Source organism: Lepidochelys kempii, chromosome 1 (genome assembly GCF_965140265.1).
Source record: "Lepidochelys kempii isolate rLepKem1 chromosome 1, rLepKem1.hap2, whole genome shotgun sequence".
NCBI classification, from domain to species: Eukaryota; Metazoa; Chordata; order Testudines; family Cheloniidae; genus Lepidochelys; species Lepidochelys kempii.
In genome coordinates, this window is record NC_133256.1 from 350,226,199 (window position 1) to 350,246,075 (window position 19,877).

The 19,877-nt window shown below is 54.5% G+C and overlaps 1 long non-coding RNA gene across 1 annotated transcript in view; it reads left to right on the top strand.

The window, feature by feature from the left end:
* Positions 1-19,877, top strand: part of LOC140905536 (uncharacterized) — a 64,989-nt gene that overhangs the window by 18,082 nt on the left and 27,030 nt on the right. The window contains exons 2-3 of the long non-coding RNA XR_012156878.1: positions 10,277-10,495; positions 17,542-19,557. This is a non-coding gene — a long non-coding RNA (uncharacterized lncRNA). The remainder of the gene's footprint in view (positions 1-10,276; positions 10,496-17,541; positions 19,558-19,877) is intronic.

Sequence of the window (19,877 nt, forward strand, 5' to 3'; positions counted from 1 at the left end):
CCATTGAGGAAGGATGTTGATAAGTTGAGAGGGTTCAGAGAAGAACCACGAAAAGAATTAAAGGATCAGAAAGCCTGCCTTGTAGGGATGGATTTAAGGAGCTCAATTTGTTTAGTTTAAAAAAGAGCAGGTTTGGGGGTGACTCGATCACAGTCTATAAGTACTTACGTGGGGAAGAAGTATTTCATGACGGGCTGTTCGCTCTAGCGGAGGAAGGTCTAACCCCATCCAAGGGCTGGAAGTTGACACTAGACCAGTTCACACTGGAAATGAGGGTACATTTGTAACAGTGACAATAATTAACCTCTGGAACAATGTGCCAAGGGTCGGGGCGGGATGTTCTGGTCCAACAGCTCTGCCCTAGGAGTGACTGTGGGGCAGGTCCCTGGCCTGGGCTGTGCCGGGGGTCAGACGAGGTGACCTCAGTGATCCCTCCTGGCCGTGGGTGCTAGGAATGATATGCAGCGATGGGAAAGGAGAACCCCAGAGCATCTGCACCCAGCACATTCTCAAAGGCTGGAAGTAGCTGCTCACAAATTGCCAAAGCAGCACAGGGACAGAAGTGGGGACACGCTGCACGGGCAATCCTCCTTGGGCAGAACCGCAGCCCAAATGCCAGAGCCCGACTCCCACGGGCACGCCAGCTCCAAGAGACCAAAAAGCGTGAGACTGTTCTCCCACTGCCCATCCCCAGGGTGTGGGCATGCGACAACTGGGGTCACCCACGCTCCCAAGTACTGGGCCAGGGGATTATGGCCCCTGTTGCAGGAGCTCGCACGCCCACATCTGCCCATCTCCTGCCCAGTAATTAATCCTCTGCCCCAGTTCATCCCTCCTGCCCCATCAACCCCCACTGCCCTCAGGTCCCCCTCCCAGCATTCACTCCATCTGCTCAGAACCCACCCTCAATACAGCCCCCACCCCCATCAGCCCTCCCCTGCACACTTCAGCCCCCAGGCCATAGTTCAGCCCTCCCAGACTCACGCCTGCCACTCTTAGGCCTGGGGGGCAGGGGGCACTGCAGTGGGGTCCCCCTCCCACTTCCTAGGCTGGCAGGGGAGCCCCTGCTGTGAGGGTTCTACTGTGAGACCCTGAGGGAGGCAGAATTTTACTTGGAAATCGCCCCGCAGGCAATACATTCGCGAGCTGGCATCTCTGCTCCCGGGAAGCTGCTGTCCCAAGATGCTTGTTAGAGAGATTAAGAAAGAGCAAGAGTTTGCCTTTTGCAAGAGCTACCCACCCCCCCCTAGCCAAAGAATTTGCACTGAACAATGCAGCATTTCTTCTACAGCTGCACCCTGCTGCACGCTGCAGCCCTGGTCGCTATCCCACCCCACTGAGCCCAGGTGCTGCCAAGCTTCCCTTGGCCTCACGAGCACATTTCTCGGGCACAGTCTCTGCCTGTTGCTCCATCACAGGAATGGGACGCTCTGGCCTAGCAGCCCATGGCACCCAGGGCTGAGCCCCCAGAATCCCCAGTAGCTTAAGCACAGCTACTCCCCGTCCTTGTGGGGACCCTCAGTTACAGGTCCCCACTCCGGGGACAGGTGATAGTGAAGCAAGCCGAGACTCAGGCTTGCTAACGGGTCCTCAAACCCCAATCACTCTTCACTTTAGAGAGCCTGAGAAATATACAGACCCAGAGAAAACAATAAAAATACCTGCCTCAGTGTCCTCTCCACTCGGGAGTGTTTTTCTGGCTTAAGGTAGAGACTTCTAAGGAGTCCAGGATCCCCCTCCCCTCCCTGGCTTCTCTTCCAAATCATGGAGAATTTCTTCTTGTGCTGCTAGGTTCCTTCTTCCTCAGCAGGGCCCACAGTTAAAAAGGCCCATCCCCTGTTACCAAAGCTGCTGCCCTCCTCCCCCCAGCCCCACACTCCTCCCCAATCCGCAAGTTTGCTGTTTGTGCGCATCCCTGTGAATTCCCCTTGAGTCTCTCTGGCTCTGTGACTGTGAAGACCCAGCGATAACCCCCAGCCGCTTTAGGTCTTAGAATTCGGAATGATAATACACCAGAACGCCAAAGGAGAGAGACGAAGCAGGCTGCTCCCTAAGGCAGAGAAGTGTCACTCACCTCCCCTTACTCTCGGCTGGCTTACTGCAGATGGCACGCCTTCCTGCAGAGCCCCCTAGCCTGCCAGCAGGACCAGGAAAGCCCTCCTAATTTAAAGGGGTAGCTTGTCTGGAAACCAGTGTCAAAATCACACCATGCAGCCCTGCACACAAACGAGGGCAGGCTGATTTCCCCAGGCTGCGCCCGTCCCCTGGTCCTAGTCTGGGGAACACAGGACACAGCCCTGACAGCAGCTCGGTGGCTCACAGACGCCATGACGTGCAGTGTCACCGCATCAGATCACAAGATCAGCCCGAACTCACAGGGCGGACACAGGTTCCCCAGATCTCACACATGCTAACACGGTATCAGACGCCGTGTGACATCGCCACCTGCTGGCTCCCACCGGAGCAGTGAGCTGCGGTAGTTAAATGTCACCAACGCCTATTTCCAGAGAGTTTGCCTTCAGCATGGCTCAGCAACCTCTCTGACCTCCCCAGGCCAGGCCCATTGTTCGCCAGTTTTAGAGCTCACTGCAGAACAGGAACGTTTGTCCCTAGAAGTGTTCCCCCCCCCCCCCAAACAAACAAAAAATCAAAATTTGAACTTGCAAAAACGTCATGACAAAAGTCCCGTTTTGGGAAATGAGGAGCAGCTGCAGCCACTCGGCGGCTCTCTGCTCTGCTGGCGGCTTGGGTCAGTTGGCTGAGACACCGGGTGCGAGTCAAACTCAAACGGGTCTGTTTCAAAACAGAAACTTTACCAATAAATAAATAAACCCCCGTCTGATGGAAAAAAGAGAATCCTGGCCGTTTAACTTCCAAAGCCCAGCAGAACCCCCCAGCTTCAAAAGTGATGAAGTTGTCGTGGATTTTTAAAGTGTGTTTTCGGACTGGTGCTGAGAGACACCTGGCCTAGCTCCAGAGTATGGCCTGGGGGTGAGGGGCCATCGCACTGGGTGCGGGGATCAATCAGACAGGCAAGTCTTTCCAGTAACTCCTCCCCTTCCAAAGACTCCAGGATATTCTTGCATTAGTGGATTTCATTACGTTTTCCACGACCCCAGTCGTCCAACGAAGTAAAGCACCATCATTTACTAGCCCCCCTGCTGGCATGCACGGCCCGGTCCTGCAGACACCTGCATAGCTTGGTGTACGCGAGGGAGCCTGCTGAAGCCAGACGGCCTGCTCGCATGGGCAGAGTGACTCACACGCGTTACTCTTCGCGGGACTGGAGCCTTCACACCTTCCTTTGGCAGCTGTGCTTCGTTAATCTCGTCTCCTCCATCTGTCACCGCTTCTCAGTTCAGGGTCTTCGCCCCAGCTCTGACACCTTGGATGGAGGGAGGTCCAGCTTTGAGTCAAACTGGAGCGAATCCAGGTTGGAGCAATTCCCCCCGGGACCCTGGAGGGCCTGCCAAACCCATTTAAACACGAGTGCCACGCGCCTGCGGGGAAGGGAGGCATTGCCCATGAGTGGCAGGGAGCTTGGTGCTCCACTCACCCCTGCACGGGTCCACAGACACAGCAGTGCTTCCGCGGGCACATGGCATCATCGCAACAGCACAGGGCGCTCAGCACGGGCAGCTTCGTCGGCCAGCAGCAGAGCGGGTGCGCACGTCCCCAGAGGGGAGGCAGGCAGGAGAGCCGTGGTGGCCCAGGGTGATGGAGGGCCGGAAGAGAGGGTGGGCGCTCAGCCCGCGGGGAGAGTGCGAGAGCCAGCAGCCCCTTCCCCTGCTGGGCCACGCAGAGACAATAACAGCAATGCAGCTGCGTTATTTCCCGGAGAGGGACACGCAGCAAATGGGAGAGCGCTGGAGGGGGCGGGGGGGGACCACTGCAGAGGAAAGGGCAGGTGCTGGGGGAGGGGCAGGCGGGCGCTGCAGTCATGACAGACTGCGTTAGGAGAGCTGGGCTGGACTCTGCAGGCCATGGCACTGCAGCGTCACTGGCAGGAAGGGAGCTGCAGTCACTGCAGAGGCGAGGCAGCTCATTGGGGATCCCCGACTCTTCTCCTCCAGCCGCCCGCAGCCATCCAGGGTTGTGCCTCTGCCCGGCTCCCGGGGGCCTCATCTCTCCAGGGCTCTGCAGAGCATGGGACTTAGCTCCACAGAAGGGGCAGCCGACCCACCCATGGACAGCAAGAGCCCCTGATTCTCGGCAAGGGGCGGGGGAAAGGGCAGGCCGGTGGGAGCGGAGGCACTCAGCGCTTGGCCTTGGGGAAGCTGAGTCAGCCTCTTGCCCCCACCAGCACCCGTGTGGCTAATCAGCACAAAGCAAGGGGACAGAGTTGCACCAGCTCTGCAGGGAGGACAGAAAGATGCACCGGGGGACCCCGCCCAGCCAACACCGCTCCCTTCAGAGGAGTGCTCCAGCCCCCCACACCCTGCAGACCCCCCTCCCAGGTCCATGGGTCAGAGCTTTGGCTGGGGCAGCCTGGCACGGCTCCACTAACTTCCCCAGCTGCTCAGCCTCCCTCCGGCCACTGCTCACACACACGCGGGGCAGAAGTTTGTCATGCCTGAGCCTTGGACAGAGCTAGGCAGGACTCTGAGCATGGAAGGGTTTTTCCCACCTCTCTCTCTCCCCCCCCCCAAAGAATATCCCCTTGAGATTCTCCATTTGAGAGATTTTATGGAAACATTTTTTTTCCACCCCATTCATTGGTTTTCCACCCCATTCATTAGAATCACAGACCCAGGTTTAGAAGGGACCACAAGGGTCATCTAGTCTAACCCCTGCCAAGATGCAGGATTTGTTGTGTCAAACCCAGGGCTTCTCACACTGGGGGTTGTGAGAATATTACATGGGGGTTGCGAGTAAATGCACAAAACAGAGAGCAACGGCTCTAGAAGATATCATTTCAATCTAGCGTTTTAGAAAAGGACACACGCCTTTCCGTCTCAATGGAGTGTATTTATTCCAAAACATATTGTAAACGGACAATGCAGCAACCGCTGTTCCTAAACAGAATGTATCTTGGTATTAGCACCTCTTTCAGGAAACTGGACCTGGCGATTGTCGTATCGTGTGCGTGGGTGTGTTGTCTGGGACTGAGACAACACGAGAGGGCTTGATGGGTCAGCCGCTGAAGAGGTGCATTAAACCACCGACCAGTCAGAACAATGAGATTGGCCCCCCCCCAAAAAGTCACTTATTTAACAGTCAGACACACATGCAGGGGCAGCACTGGGGGGGTCTTGTGGGGGCTATAGCCACCCCAAATTTGCCTTAGCCCCCCCCTCCAGTCATCCCTCCCGGCACGAGGGTCAAACGTTGGGCAGAAGTGAGAGTGGCTTTGTATGGCATTGCCACCCTAACTTCTGCCATTCTGCGCTGCTCCTGGTGACGGAGCTGCCGTCAGGGCTGGGTGCCTGGCCAGCAGCCGCTGCTCTCCGGCCACCCAGCGCACACGCAAGGGTGGCGTTGGGTCAGCTGTGAAAAGTGATCGGGCAGTTTCTTTGCACACCCGCCAGTATTAAACAGGAACTGCTTAAAAAAACCCAACAACACTTTTCTGCTTATAACAATAATTTGATAAAAATGCATTTTAGTCCATTTCCAAGCTGTGAGAAAAGGTCAATTCATTTTAAACAACAGGGTTATTATACATTTAGCATTGAAAATAGTGTTAATATCAAAAATGTGTTTTTATTTATAAGGGAGAGTCGCACACAGAGGCTTGCTGTCTGAAAGGGGTCGCCCATACACACAGTTTGGGAACCACTGGTCTGACCCACCCAGGACAGATGGCTCCAGCCTCCTTTGGAAAACCTCCAGAGAAGGAGCTTCCCCGACCTCCCGAGGCGACTGTTCCATCGTCCTGCTGCTCTGAGAGTTAGGAAGTTTTTCCTGAGATTTAATCTCAATCTGCTCTGCTGGAGTTTGAACCGATCGCCCCTTGTCCTGCCCTCTGTGGCAAGAGATCAGCTTTTCTCCATCTTTTTTATGGCCATGTTTCAAGTACCTGACTTCTTTGTGTGGGTGGGAGAGGCAGGGCCGTCCCTGTCTATTCTGGGGCCCTACGCAGCCCCCCCGTGGGGGGGGAGGGGGAGTGTGGGGTCCAGGTCTCCGCAGGGGGGAGGGGACAGGGCTAGCTTGGGGGGCAGGAGGGAACCACCCCCCAGCACTCACCAGCTGTGCAGCTGGGGCTGGGTCGCTGCACTTCCCGCCCCCAGTGAGTGCAGGCCAAGCCCTGCTGCACTCCTCAGGGGAGTGGGGGCAGGGGCTTCGGGAAAGGGGTGGAGTGGGGGTGGGGCTGGGGCAGCATGCAGCTGCACAGGGCACCAGGAAATGTGGTGCCCCAAATTTCCTGTTGCCCTACGCAGCTGCATGCTTTGCATATGGGTAGGGACGGCCCTGGGGAGAGGGCTCAGTTTAGCCACACGGCTGAATTTCTTTTTCTTATTTTTGTTTTGAATAATTACTGTTTACAAACACAAATGGTTAACTTTCCACAGGAATTCCCCCATTCCCAACACTCACAGAATGAAAAGTGTTTCCAGACATTCACTCTCTTCTCTACTGGCTCCAACTACAGCAGCACCCCAGGGGTCAATTTCCAGCTTTGTGCCACTTTGAGTGCATCACCCCCTTGTACCTCAGTTTCCCCTGTGAAGCAAGGATAGCTTTCCTTCTGTTATAGGCTCCCTTAGCTCTCCAGCACCAGTCATAGACTCATCCTCCATCTTCCTGATCCTGTCTGCAGCCCCCTTCTCATGGCAGGGCAAATCATTCCTCAGTTTCCCTGCTGATCGAGTAGGGCAGATAAGTCTAACCACACAACAGAGACAGGGGCTAGCCCAAACACAAGGCAGCCCTCCACCTACCTCAATGACCCAGGGCCAAAAAGCTACAGGCAGCTCTTTATATAGTCCTGCCATTCCCGTCACATGGGTCTTTTGGTCACATGATCTCTCCAGGCCTCACCCTAAATACCTGACCTTAAAGGGCCAAGCCAGAGGTACAGCCAGGATTCTTGTGCCTGCTCAGGATCCCCTGGGGGACTAACTTGAAGGGGAAAGGAGTCCAGGAGAGCTGGCTGTATTTCAAGGAATCCCTGTTGAGGTTACAGGGACAAACCATCCCGATGAGTCGAAAGAATAGTAAATATGGCAGGCGACCAGCTTGGCTTAATGGTGAAATCCTAGCGGATCTTAAACATAAAAAAGAAGCTTACAAGAAGTGGAAGGTTGGACATATGACCAGGGAAGAGTATAAAAATATTGCTCGGGCATGTAGGAATGTTATCAGGAGGGCCAAATCGCACCTGGAGCTGCAGCTAGCCAGAGATGTCAAGAGTAACAAGAAGGGTTTCTTCAGGTATGTTGGCAACAAGAAGAAAGCCAAGGAAAGTGTGGGCCCCTTACTGAATGAGGGAGGCAACCTAGTGACAGAGGATGTGGAAAAAGCTAATGTACTCAATGCTTTTTTTGCCTCTGTTTTCACTAACAAGGTCAGCTCTCAGACTGCTGCGCTGGGCATCACAAAATGGGGAAGAGATGGCCAGCCCTCTGTGGAGATAGAGGCGGTTAGGGACTATTTAGAAAAGCTGGACGTGCACAAGTCCATGGGGCCGGACGAGTTGCATCCGAGAGTGCTGAAGGAATTGGCGGCTGTGATTGCAGAGCCACTGGCCATTATCTTTGAAAACTCGTGGCGAACCGGGGAAGTCCCGGATGACTGGAAAAAGGCTAATGTAGTGCCAATCTTTAAAAAAGGGAAGAAGGAAGATCCTGGGAACTACAGGCCAGTCAGCCTCACCTCAGTCCCTGGAAAAATCATGGAGCAGGTCCTCAAAGAATCAATCCTGAAGCACTTGCATGAGAGGAAAGTGATCAGGAACAGCCAGCATGGATTCACCAAGGGAAGGTCATGCCTGACTAATCTAATCGCCTTTTATGATGAGATTACTGGTTCTGTGGATGAAGGGAAAGCAGTGGATGTATTATTTCTTGACTTTAGCAAAGCTTTTGACACGGTCTCCCATAGTATTCTTGTCAGCAAGTTAAGGAAGTATGGGCTGGATGAATGCACTATAAGGTGGGTAGAAAGCTGGCTAGATTGTCGGGCTCAACGGGTAGTGATCAATGGCTCCATGTCTAGTTGGCAGCCGGTATCAAGTGGAGTGCCCCAAGGGTCGGTCCTGGGGCCGGTTTTATTCAATATCTTCATAAATGATCTGGAGGATGGTGTGGATTGCACTCTCAGCAAATTTGCGGATGATACTAAACTGGGAGGAGTGGTAGATACGCTGGAGGGGAGGGATAGGATACAGAAGGACCTAGACCAATTGGAAGATTGGGCCAAAAGGAATCTGATGAGGTTCAATAAGGATAAGTGCAGGGTCCTGCACTTAGGACGGAAGAACCCAATGCACAGCTACAGACTAGGGACCGAATGGTTAGGCAGCAGTTCTGCGGAAAAGGACCTAGGGGTGACAGTGGACGAGAAGCTGGATATGAGTCAGCAGTGTGCCCTTGTTGCCAAGAAGGCCAATGGCATTTTGGGATGTATAAGTAGGGGCATAGCGAGCAGATCGAGGGACGTGATCGTTCCCCTCTATTCGACTTTGGTGAGGCCTCATCTGGAGTACTGTGTCCAGTTTTGGGCCCCACACTTCAAGAAGGATGTGGATAAATTGGAGAGAGTCCAGCGAAGGGCAACAAAAATGATTCGGGGACTGGAACACATGAGTTATGAGGAGAGGCTGAGGGAGCTGGGATTGTTTAGCCTGCAGAAGAGAAGAATGAGGGGGATTTGATAGCTGCTTTCAACTACCTGAAAGGGGGTTCCAAAGAGGATGGCTCTAGACTGTTCTCAATGGTAGCAGATGACAGAACGAGGAGTAATGGTCTCAAGTTGCAGTGGGGGAGGTTTAGATTGGATATTAGGAAAAACTTTTTCACTAAGAGGGTGGTGAAACACTGGAATGCGTTACCTAGGGAGGTGGTAGAATCTCCTTCCTTAGAGGTTTTTAAGGTCAGGCTTGACAAAGCCCTGGCTGGGATTATTTAACTGGGAATTGGTCCTGCTTTGAGCAGGGGGTTGGACTAGATGACCTTCTGGGGTCCCTTCCAACCCTGATATTCTATGATTCTATGATTCTATGATTCTTGGGTCCAGTATGCCCTTCCTTTGTTGGTCGTGTCTTTTGAGCCTGCCTGTCTCTCACTCTGTCAGTGTTACCAACCCTCCTGGTTTTGCCAGGAGTCTCCCGGGATCGGGCTCAATCTCCCAGAGGCTACTGAAGCCAAACCAGGAGATTTTAGGCTGCTAACAGTCCGGCGGTGCAGCAGGGCTAAGGCAGGCTCCTTACCTGCCCTGGCCCTGCGCCACTCCTGGAAGCAGCCAGCATGTGTCTGTGGCCCCTGGTGGGGGCAGGGGGTCTCCATGCACTGCCCATGTCCTGAGCGTCGACTCCACAGCTCCCATTGGCTGGGAATGCCCAGGGGGAACAGGGACAGGCTGGCTGCTTCCGGGAGTGGCGCGGGGCCAGAGCAGGCAGGGAGCCTGCCTTAGCCCCACGGCTCCACTGCTCAGGAGCAGCCCGAGGTAAGCACCTTCCGGCCGGAGTCTGTACCCCACAACCCCTCCTGCACCAGAACTCCCTGCCCCAGCCCTGAGCCCCTCCTGCACCCAAACTCCCTCCCAGAGCGTGCACCCCTCACCCACCCCCGCACTCCAATCTCCTGCCCCAGCCCGGTGAAAGTGAGTGAGGGTGGAGGAGAGTGAGCGACAGAGGGAGGGAGATGGAGTGAGTGGGGCATGGCCTCAGAGAGGGGGAATGGTGGGGCGGGGCCTCAGGTCAGGGGCGGGGCAAGGATGTTTGGGTTTCTGCGATTAGAAAGTTAGCAACCCTATACTCTGTCTGTGCCACACCTGGTACAATGGGGCCCTGATCCTGGATAGGGCATAGGTGCTGGAAGTAGGGGTGCTGGGGGGCTGCCACACCCCCTGGCTTGAAGTGGTTTCCATCATATCCAGGGTTTACAGTCTGGTTCAGTGGCTCTCAGCACCCCCCTATGCAAATTGTTCCAGCTCCCCTGGGTTGGGGTCTAAGCAGCACCCAACATGGCAGGGTCCTGATCCTGGTTACAGCCTGTAGGCCCTACCATAGTACACAAGAACAACAATATTAAGAGTGATCTCCCCTCAGGGGGAAGAGCAACACGCTAGGGCGCAGACAGGCAGTGCATCACCTTTGCTTCTCTTCTCTTCTCAGCCGCGGTGTCCCTCCTGCCTCACGGTGCCGGAACGTATCCGCCTCAACGGGGCGCACAGATGACAGGTGCTGCCTCTCTCCATCTCTTTCTCTCTTGGATCTTTTTGCGGTCTGGGCTTGCTGTTCCTCCAATCAGTAGTCAGGAAGCCCTTACCCCAAAAAGTATTTGCGAGGGATAAGATCAGCAGGGAAGAAAGGCCGGGGGACCCAAGGCCGAAGGTAAGTGGCAGCAGGGTCTTGGGGAGGCCCAGTCTCGATTCCTAGCTACAGGGAGCCCCTGGGAGAGGGAGACAGCTGCATACTCATGACATCTGCAAAGGGCATGAACTGGGGAGGAGCCATAGTGAGGACAGGGAAACCCCACAAAGGAGCAGGGGAGGCAAGGAGCGAGCAAAAGACACTAAACGGAGAGATTCAGGCTCCGATCCTGCAGTGGACTCTACATGGGCGGGGGGGCGGGGGGGGGGGCTGCGAGCCAGCTGCGGGATTGGGGACCCCACTAGGGAAAATGCAGCGAGCGCAGCAGGAGGGAACTCCCTGGGCACAGGACGGGAGAGCAGAGCCCAGCGGGAATGGCTGGGGAGACTGGCAGCAAGCGGGACAGCGAGAGGTTTGTTAGAAAGGAGTCGGACGGGGGATACGGCAGCAACAGACCCCTGGAAGAGCTGAGATCCTGCAGTGATGGGAGTGTGCAACCTAGATAGATAGAGGGGGTGGATGGGGATAGATAGATGGACAGATGGATGGAGGGGCATCGAATCACAGAGTTGGGAGGGCACGGTGCCCCTCCCCCCTCACGATATGCCTCTGGTGGGAATGCACCTGGCACATTGTATTCACTGCTGGGCATCTCATTACCTGACAGACACTGACGAGCTTCGGGGAGTTCAGAGAAGAGCCCCAGAAATGCTCAGGAAGCTGGAGGAAGGGGCTAGGGGCAGATTGATCCCGCCTTGTGCAGCCCGGTACTGATGGGCTGCACTGGGGGGCAGGCCTGCTCAGTGCCACGTGGGGTGGGGGCGGCTTTGAGCACACCAGGGGGAAGTTGGGATCGCTTAGGAGAGCTGGGAGGGACCCCGAGGGAGGGACAATGGTAGAGGAGGATCAGGAAACCCAGCCTGGTAATGAGATCTATGGGACCAGGGCACTGTCTCCCAGGGAAGGGGTGGGAGCCCCATTGCTTAGGCCATTGAAAATACAGACTGTCCTGTGCACTAGTGAACACAATGCTGTCACATGGCTTGTAGGGAGCTCTGAGCCGGGGAACCACAGCACCGCACTGGACGAGCCGGGAAAAGGGGCGACTGTTCCTGGGGTGGAGTAGAATCCATGCACGGTGGGTGGGGGGATCCTGGCTGATGCTCGCTACACACTTGGGCAGCAGCGGCCGTGCAGACACCCCGGCTTGGCCCAAAGGAGACCAGCAGCAGCTCCCACCTCCTATCTGCCAGTCGCCTTGTGGGTGGCCACACAGCGCCCTCGGGCTGACATAGCCAGGGTGTGACGTGGGGCTGCTCTAAAGCTTCCCTCCGCCCCAGTGACCACCAATTCCCCTTGCCCCCCGGCCATCTCCCGCACGGCCTACGGACCCAGGCAGGGCTCTGAGAGGCTCTTCGGACTGGGCATTCAGGAGATTGGAGAGGGTGCACCTGCCTGGCCTGCCTGGCATGAAGCCCTGGGACGGCAGAGAACCCTGGGAGCTCCGGCTGTCCCTCACACCAGTGCCCAGCAAGCGTAACACGCTGTCAGACCGGAGGGCAGCATTTCACCCCCTTGCACCCGGGCAAATGGCAACACAAGGTGTGGAGCAGCAGCAGATCAGCCCCTTTGCAGGGGACTCAGTTGGCGTGGAGACAGACAAGCTGATGTGGTCTAACTGGCAGGCCCAGACTGTCCCCCAGCAAGGTCACGCAGGGAGTCGGGGCAGAGCAAGGATTTGAAGGCTACCACGCTGCATTCTGAGCCCCAGCTGTAAATAGGGGAGAAGAGCAATCCTCCACTGGAATGCTAGGGGGCGCTGTGCTGGAGAAGGTGCCATTTTTCAGAGAAGGTGTAAAAAAGAATTCCCGACCCCTCGTCATTAAAGCTCCTCTAGTGGTTTTTGCCCCCATGAGTAGGAGCAGTTAGCCCCAGTGCCAGGACCAGGCATAGGTAATTTCCCTCCGCTTCCCTAAAATCACCCTGCAGGTTCAGCTGGGAATGGATGATTCCCCATTCCGTGCTCCACTTGGACACTTTGATTTGCTGATGGGAAAACCCCATTTCCATGTCCGGAAGAGTCTGATGTGTCCACATTGGTTTTCATTCTGGATGGGGATGAGACATCAAAATAGTGACGCTTTCCCTGGACTGGAGAATCCCAGAGCGTTGCATTTCGACATTTCCCAAGGAAATGGAGCATTCCGACATTCTGGAACCAGCCACTGGGTTTCGGGGGGCTGAGCCACTCGGATGCTTCAGGGGACTCCCATGATGCACTGCAGCAGCTCAGCCAGAGCGGGAGACCACAGTGTGTTACACAGATAAAACTGCACGGGATCGTTTCAGGGGACAAGACAAGATGTCATGTTTATTATAATAACGCAATTTGATTTAAGACCAATAACTAATATCTAGTATCTGTATAATCACACACACACAGACACACAATGTTCTGCAGCTGCTCGATAGTTACCAGTCCTGAATGTAGCTTGAGTTCATGGCTTGATTTCGCAGCTTGGGATCGTAGCTCATGGTGGCTAACTAGCCAGGAAAGCCAGGCACGAGGAAGGGCTGGGTCTCTGTCGGGCGCGCACCGAGACCCCTTGATGCTGGATGCAGAACGTTACCCAAAGTCTTCATTCTCACCCATCTTTTTTATAGGTTTTTAGTTTGAATCCAAAGTCTATTGGTCTTGCTATGTCACGCTGCCTCTGGGTTGGGTGTGATTGATCACCCGTCAATTGCAGGCATGACTTTCAGCCTGGGACCTGGCTTTGATCTTCCTTCCATTATACTTTTGTTGTTCTTTTCTTTTTAGGGTGGACCCTTCTTACTTGGTCAGGGCTGTTGTCTGCATCTTCAGCCCTTGGTATTTGAACTTTATTTCATCAGGACAGGCTGGGGCTGGAGGTTGATTCCATTATCCATACAGACCTCATTCACACATCTAAACTATACTAATAAGATTACAGCTGGGTTTTGCAAAAATGAAGGTTGCAGCAAGCTGTTACAAAATGAAGTGAGCATTTCAAAATGGAATTTGGGACAAGTTAAGATGGAGTTTGAGTTCCAATATGAACAAGTATAATGAATGACAAACAGTGAGTAAGAAGTTACAATGTTGCAACAAAGCCTGTTGCTAGCTGTGTCCACATATCTATTCAGGGGACCCCATCATAGGGCCTGATCACATCAGCCACACTATCAGAGGCTCGTTCACCTGCACATCCACCAATGTGATATATGCCATCACGTGCCAGCAATGCCCCTCTGCCATGTACATTGGCTAAACTGGACAGTCTCTACGTAAAAGAATAAATGGACACAAATCAGACATAAAGAATGAGAACATTCAAAAACCAGTTGGAGAGCACTTCAATCTCTCTGGTCACTCGATTACAGACCTAAAAGTGGCAATTCTTCAACAAAAAAACTTCAAAAACAGACTCCAGCTAGAGACTGCTGAATTGGAATTAATTTGCAAACTGGATACAATTAACTTAGGCTTGAATAGAGACTGGGAGTGGATGAGTCATTACACAAAATAAAACTATTTCCCCATGTTTATTCCCGCCACCCCACTCCGCCACTACTGTTCCTCATACTTTCTTGTCAACTGCTGGAAATGGCCCACCTTGATTATTACTAGAAAAGGTCCTCCCCCGCCCCCAAGCTCTCCTGCTGGTAATAGCTCACCTCACCTGATCACTCTCCTTACAGTGTGTATGGTAACACCCCTTGTTTCATGTTCTCTGTGTATATAAATCTCCCCACTGTATTTTCCACTGGATGCATCCGATGAAGTGAGCTGTAGCCCACGGAAGCTTATGCTCTAATAAATTGGTTAGTCTCTAAGGTGCCACAAGTCCTCCTGTTCTTTTTGCGGATACAGACTAACACGGCTGCTGCTCTGAAACCTGAATGTTGAAGCAGTGTAAGTTTCACGATTTAAGCAGCAATTGGATTGAAAGTGAAACTCAATTAGCCGGTTCTTGGGGTACCTGGCTTTATGAATGAATGTAGTTTCATTCATAAAACTTTACTTATGAAGTTATATTAATAAAGTGAACAATTAAAAACAATTTCATTGATCAGTTCTACAAGTGCATCATGGGAAATGTAGTCCAGCGGGGAGCAGGACCCATGGGGGAGAACTGGAGCATGGGAGACTCTGAAATTAGTGTTGATCTGACCCAAAATGCTTCCTTTGTCCCACTGGAAGAATCATAGACTATCAGGGTTGGAAGGGACCTCAGGAGGTCAAAATTCCACCAACACAAGATTCCACCAAAACTGATCTTTTCCTGAGGAAAAATTTGATTTTGATGGAACCCCATTTTCTGACAGGAAAATGTTTTGTTTGGCATATTTCATCCAGCCCTGATATTAAGCAGCTGCTCTGTTCCCACTCAGAGGTGGCTCCATTTCTGTGGCACTTGACATGATGTAACACACTCAGGCCTGGTCTATGCTAAAAAGTTAGGGTGACCCAGCTACATTGCTTGGGGGTGTGTGTGTGTGTGAAAACTCCACGCCCGAGAGCGACAGAGCGAACCTGACTTAACCCCGGGGTAGGCAGCGCTCAGGCTCCAGGAGGATTCTTGGGACGGCAGAGTAACTACAGCAATGGGAGAACCCTTCCCGTCGGCGTCGGCAGCGTCTATCCTGGAGTGCTCAGACCCCCAATCTCCCTCACACACCCAGTGCCGCTGCTCACACTAGCCGTGCAGCGCACGAGGACTATCCGTACAGTCAGGGCTCAGAGGTGGCCAGTAACAGGCCGGGAAGGCCGGGGCCGATTCGGCCTGGGGATGCTCTGGACACAGAGCGCTCTCCGCCATGCCTGGAGCTGAGTCCATCGCTTCACGCTGGCTCAGCAGACACCCTCAGCTTCAGGGTGACACAGAAACGGGCACCAGCCCTGGGATCTTAGTGTCTAGCCACGTGAGCGCTTTCTACGGTCCTGAACAGCTGGGCGAGTGTCACTGTCCTCAGCTGGGGAAACAAAGAGGGAGGGGACTGGGCTCCCAACCCCCACGCTGAGCCTGGCAGGTGACAGCTGCCCCTCTGCTCCTGCTCACTCCCGCTGTAGGGCAGCTCTGTAGCCCTATCCCCATTTTACAGGGGGAAATGGAGGCACAGCGGGGAAGGGACTCTGCGAAGCTCAGTGGCAGGGAGAGGAGTAGAAACCAGGCTGTCCGCCCAGTCCTGTCCCCTCAGGCACGCGGTCTCCCCCGGGGAGCCTGTAGGCACAGGCACGGGACTCTTACTTACCCCCTCTAGCCCTGGCACAGACGGGACTCTGGGCAGGTTCCCGATGAAGAGATTCGTCCCCCCCCAGGGAGGAGGGAAATCGAGTCAGGCTGGATTCCCTGCTCATGGTTTTCTTCCCCCTCCTTTGAAGGCAAAGCTCGTGGTGGTGGAAAGTGCCCAAGCAGGGACCCCGGAGCCCTCCGTGGAGTCACAGGCTAGGGGTATGGTAACAGTAGGAGCTTCCTCCAAGCACCCCGATGCGTCCCACCGCGGCCTTGCGGGGACACCTCCCAGGCCAGTGTCAGCCCAGTCTGTCCTGGGCCTAAGCCCCCAGCTCCCCCTGCCCCAGCGGGTTTCACGGGGAGCCACCCCACAGCCGTCAGAAGGTGCTGTCTGTGGGAGCCAGCTGAGGTCACTCAATCAGGGTGAACTTCAAACCCCAAAGGCTGGTGGCTATTCCAATACTGAGATTTGCCCAGCCAGCCCAAACCAGCTTCTATAGCCCCTCCCTGGTTACTCAGACGTCCAAATAATGCCGTTCCCTTAAAGTGCCCAGCTTCCGGCCTCCTTCCGGACACACCTGTCAAACATAGGATGATCAATTCTGAAAATCTTATTTCATCATAGAAAAGAAAAAGTTCTCCTGACTCCAAAGGACCAAGCCCCAGACCCCGGTCAAATGATAACTCAGATCTTACCCCAAATACACGCTTACAGTCAATTCTTATTAACTAAATTAAAATTTATTAAAAAAGAAGAGAGAGAGAGAGTGTTGGTTAAAAGATCAATATACAGACAGACTTGAGTTCAATTCTTGAGGTCCAGATACAGAGCAGAGATGAGCTTGTAGTTGCCAAAAATCCTTTTAGAAATAGTCCAGAGGTTATAGATCAATGTCCATGTTCAGACTAGAAAAGGAGGACTTGTGGCACCTTAGAGACTAACCAATTTATTTGAGCATAAGCTTTCGAGACTGACTCCAGTCAGTGACTGGGGATCTCAACCCTTATGGCTTAAGGTTTCCCCCTCTTGAAACCCAAACCAGATCTGAATGAAGAAGGTTCGTGTCCCAGGGTTTTTATACATTTCCAGCAGCCTTTTGGCCTGAGAAAACAAGAGACTTAACTTTCCCTCTGCCAAACATCCTGGCAATTACCACAGGATGATTTATCCATTAAACAGTTCAGACACAGGTTACTACAACCTTCCCAGCGACATATAGACAACAGTACTATGTCACTCAAGTGTCTTCCTGTTAATACTCCTTTTTTGATCTTTGAATCAAAGCCATAGCAATAGACAAGACTTGTTTGCTGACATCACAAGACCTGAACACACAGCTCCCCTTCTCTCTCTCTAGCCATGCCGGCTCATTTCACAGCTCTGTTCATTTCCATCTCTTCCTAACCAGCCTCTAAAGTTCAGCCATGGGTCAGGTCAGTCTGGGAGTTCATTAACTCTTTCTGGCCCTGTCACCTTTCCATGAGCTATTACATTACACTCAGAACGTCACACCAGGCTTTGGCCATGGCTGCCCAGGGCTCCCTGGATGCCCATGGCCTTTGGGATCCAGCTGCGTTTGAACATGCTCGTTAGCCGGCAGCCCGAGTACAGGGACGCGCTCGGGTGGCTGGCATACTTAAGGTGTGGCTCACCGGTATCCCACTCAAGCACCCCCTCCTAGTGCCCCAGGCGCAGCCTGCCCCAGCGGGAAGGTGGGCTGCAGAACGGGGGGCAGGAAAGGGGAGCCATGGGGGCACGCGATGCTCTCGCCCTATTGCCTGCTGATGCTTCGCTTACCTCCTTTGCAGGGGTCGCTCTGGCTTGGAGTTGGGGCCTGATGGCTCCCTGCGACGATGATCCATCCTGGCTGCTTTCTGGCCTGCCTGCTCCTAGCACCGGGCGGCTGAGGAAGACGCGTGGGAGAGCGGCTCCTCCAACCAAAAGGAAACACAAGCCCCAAAGAGCCCTGCTCAGGCTCCTGGCCCATGTTCCTGCCTTCCTCATGTAGCGCCTCCCTGTGGCCAGAACAGGCACTTGCCCCAGGAACGCTGGGCAGGGAAGATGGAGCCAAGGAGGGCATGCGAGGCAGAAAGAGACCTCAGCAGGCGTCTGTCCGCCTGGCGCACCGGAGTTGCCCACGCTCCCCAGCCGGGCTGTGCGTGGCACAGAGAAGGGCTTGGCCAGCACCCAGATGTGGGACCGTGCAATGAGGTGCAAGGTTAGACAGATGCTGGGGAACCTAACTGGGCTGTGGGGAGACGTCCCTCCCTGCCCGGAGCTGGCTCTGTGCTCTCTGCCAGCCCCCGGAGGGCAGGGTGCTGTGGGAACACCCCATTTTGGGGTCTCAAGGACCAACATTTCACAGACTTTAAGGCCAGCACTTCCACAGCCTGTGTGCACCCCAGAACTGGACCAGCAGCTGCCCCAGTGCTGTGTACAGAGACCACTTCCCTCCGATTGCTTGCTATTCCCTGTTCATACAGCCCAGCCTCTCATGAACCCTTTGAGCCACAGCACGGCATTGAGAACGATGCAGGTAGACATCATCAGCTCTGATGACCCCTAAGACCGCTCTGAGTCGCTGCCACAGGTCTTCTCGCTCCTGCCCTAGAAGTAACATCCTGGGCCAGACACCCCACCACATCCAGTCCCTGTGTCCCCCTGCCCACCGTACCAGCAACCACGGGGAGAAACGAGAGCCCCATTGCTGGGACACGTATGACTGCACAAAGTCTGGAGAACAGACTCTCAGGGACATGCTGTGTTTGGGGGAGATCTGGTGAAGTAACTTTCCCTCTGCCACCCAGAGCAGGGACGGGAACCCCGGCCTCTCCAGTCCCAGCTGTAACCACTAGACCCTCCTTCCAGCCCTACAAGATGGCTCCTCTCTAGTCCCATGGTGCCTCTCCCAGGGTCCCACACAGAGCTGGTCATGTGGTGTCCCCCCTCCCACACTCACCCCATCCCCTGCATGCCCCCGCTACCCACAGGCTGGCAAGATCCTGCCAAGTTCTCACTTGCTAGCTAAAATTTTGATGCCAAGCAGATTAAAAACACCAGCCCCACACGACTGTGTTTCCCTCCTGGAAGCAGATGTCTGGCAGGCATCCGGGCAGCCCAGCCCAGGCCTGCTTTCCATCGGAGCTGTGAGGGCCAGCACTTGGCACCCGAGACGGGCCCTGGTGTCTGTTTGGCCTTGCCGGACCAATGTCACATCACTATCCTTGAATGCATCCATCAGCTTCTCCCTCGCCTGCGATCCAGCACTATGCAAAGCCCCCCACCGCCTGGGAACGCCCGTGGGGGCTGGCATTCTCCGAGGGCCTGACGTCCCCCAGGAAGCTTTGGGATGTCTCATAGCAAAGCTGTGCAATGAGCAGCAGGGAACAGGGAGCGCCATGTTGGCAGAGGCATGGAGGCAGCTTGCTCCAGTGCAGCCTGGCATGAAAATTGGCCCAGAGGCTGCCGTGCAGTCCAGGCAACGCACCGTGACTCATGAGCCCGAGAGGGGGAAGAAGAGCTGGCGTGATTTCTGTCTGCACGCTGGCAAGATGCTCAAGTGGAAAAGATTTCCCTGGGCAGGCAGTTCTCTCTGCTCGGGAACTTGGCTGGGGAAGACGTCACTGGAGCAGAGTTCAAAGCCCACACCAGTACAAGTGCAGCCTTCAGAGGAGGGGCGAAAACCTGACGCTAGCCAAGCTCCCGTGGGTTCCTGGCACAGCCAGGGGACAGTGAGCTTTTCCCAGCTTGGGCTTTACCATGCAGCCTGATATCATCCAACAAGCCCACGGGGCCAACAGGCTTCTGGGCCAATTGCAGCCCGGGTAAGTGGGAGCCACTCACGGGGAAGTCACTGGGCCAAATTCAGCAGATTCATGTTCACGTCAGGTCAGATTCTGAGTGTCCTCCTACCAGCGTAACTCAGGGATAATGCCATCAAAGCCAAGGGAGATCTCCTACTGCCCAGCTGGTGGGTACTGGGCCCTGCTGAGGACTGAGTCTGCTGGGCCTGATTCTGATTTCAGAGACACCAGCACACATCTGGAGTAACTCCAGGGACGTCAATGAGCCAGATCCTCAGTTGGTGTGGATATGATTCTGTTGACTGCAGCGGAACTATGCCAATTTGCACCACTGACTTCAG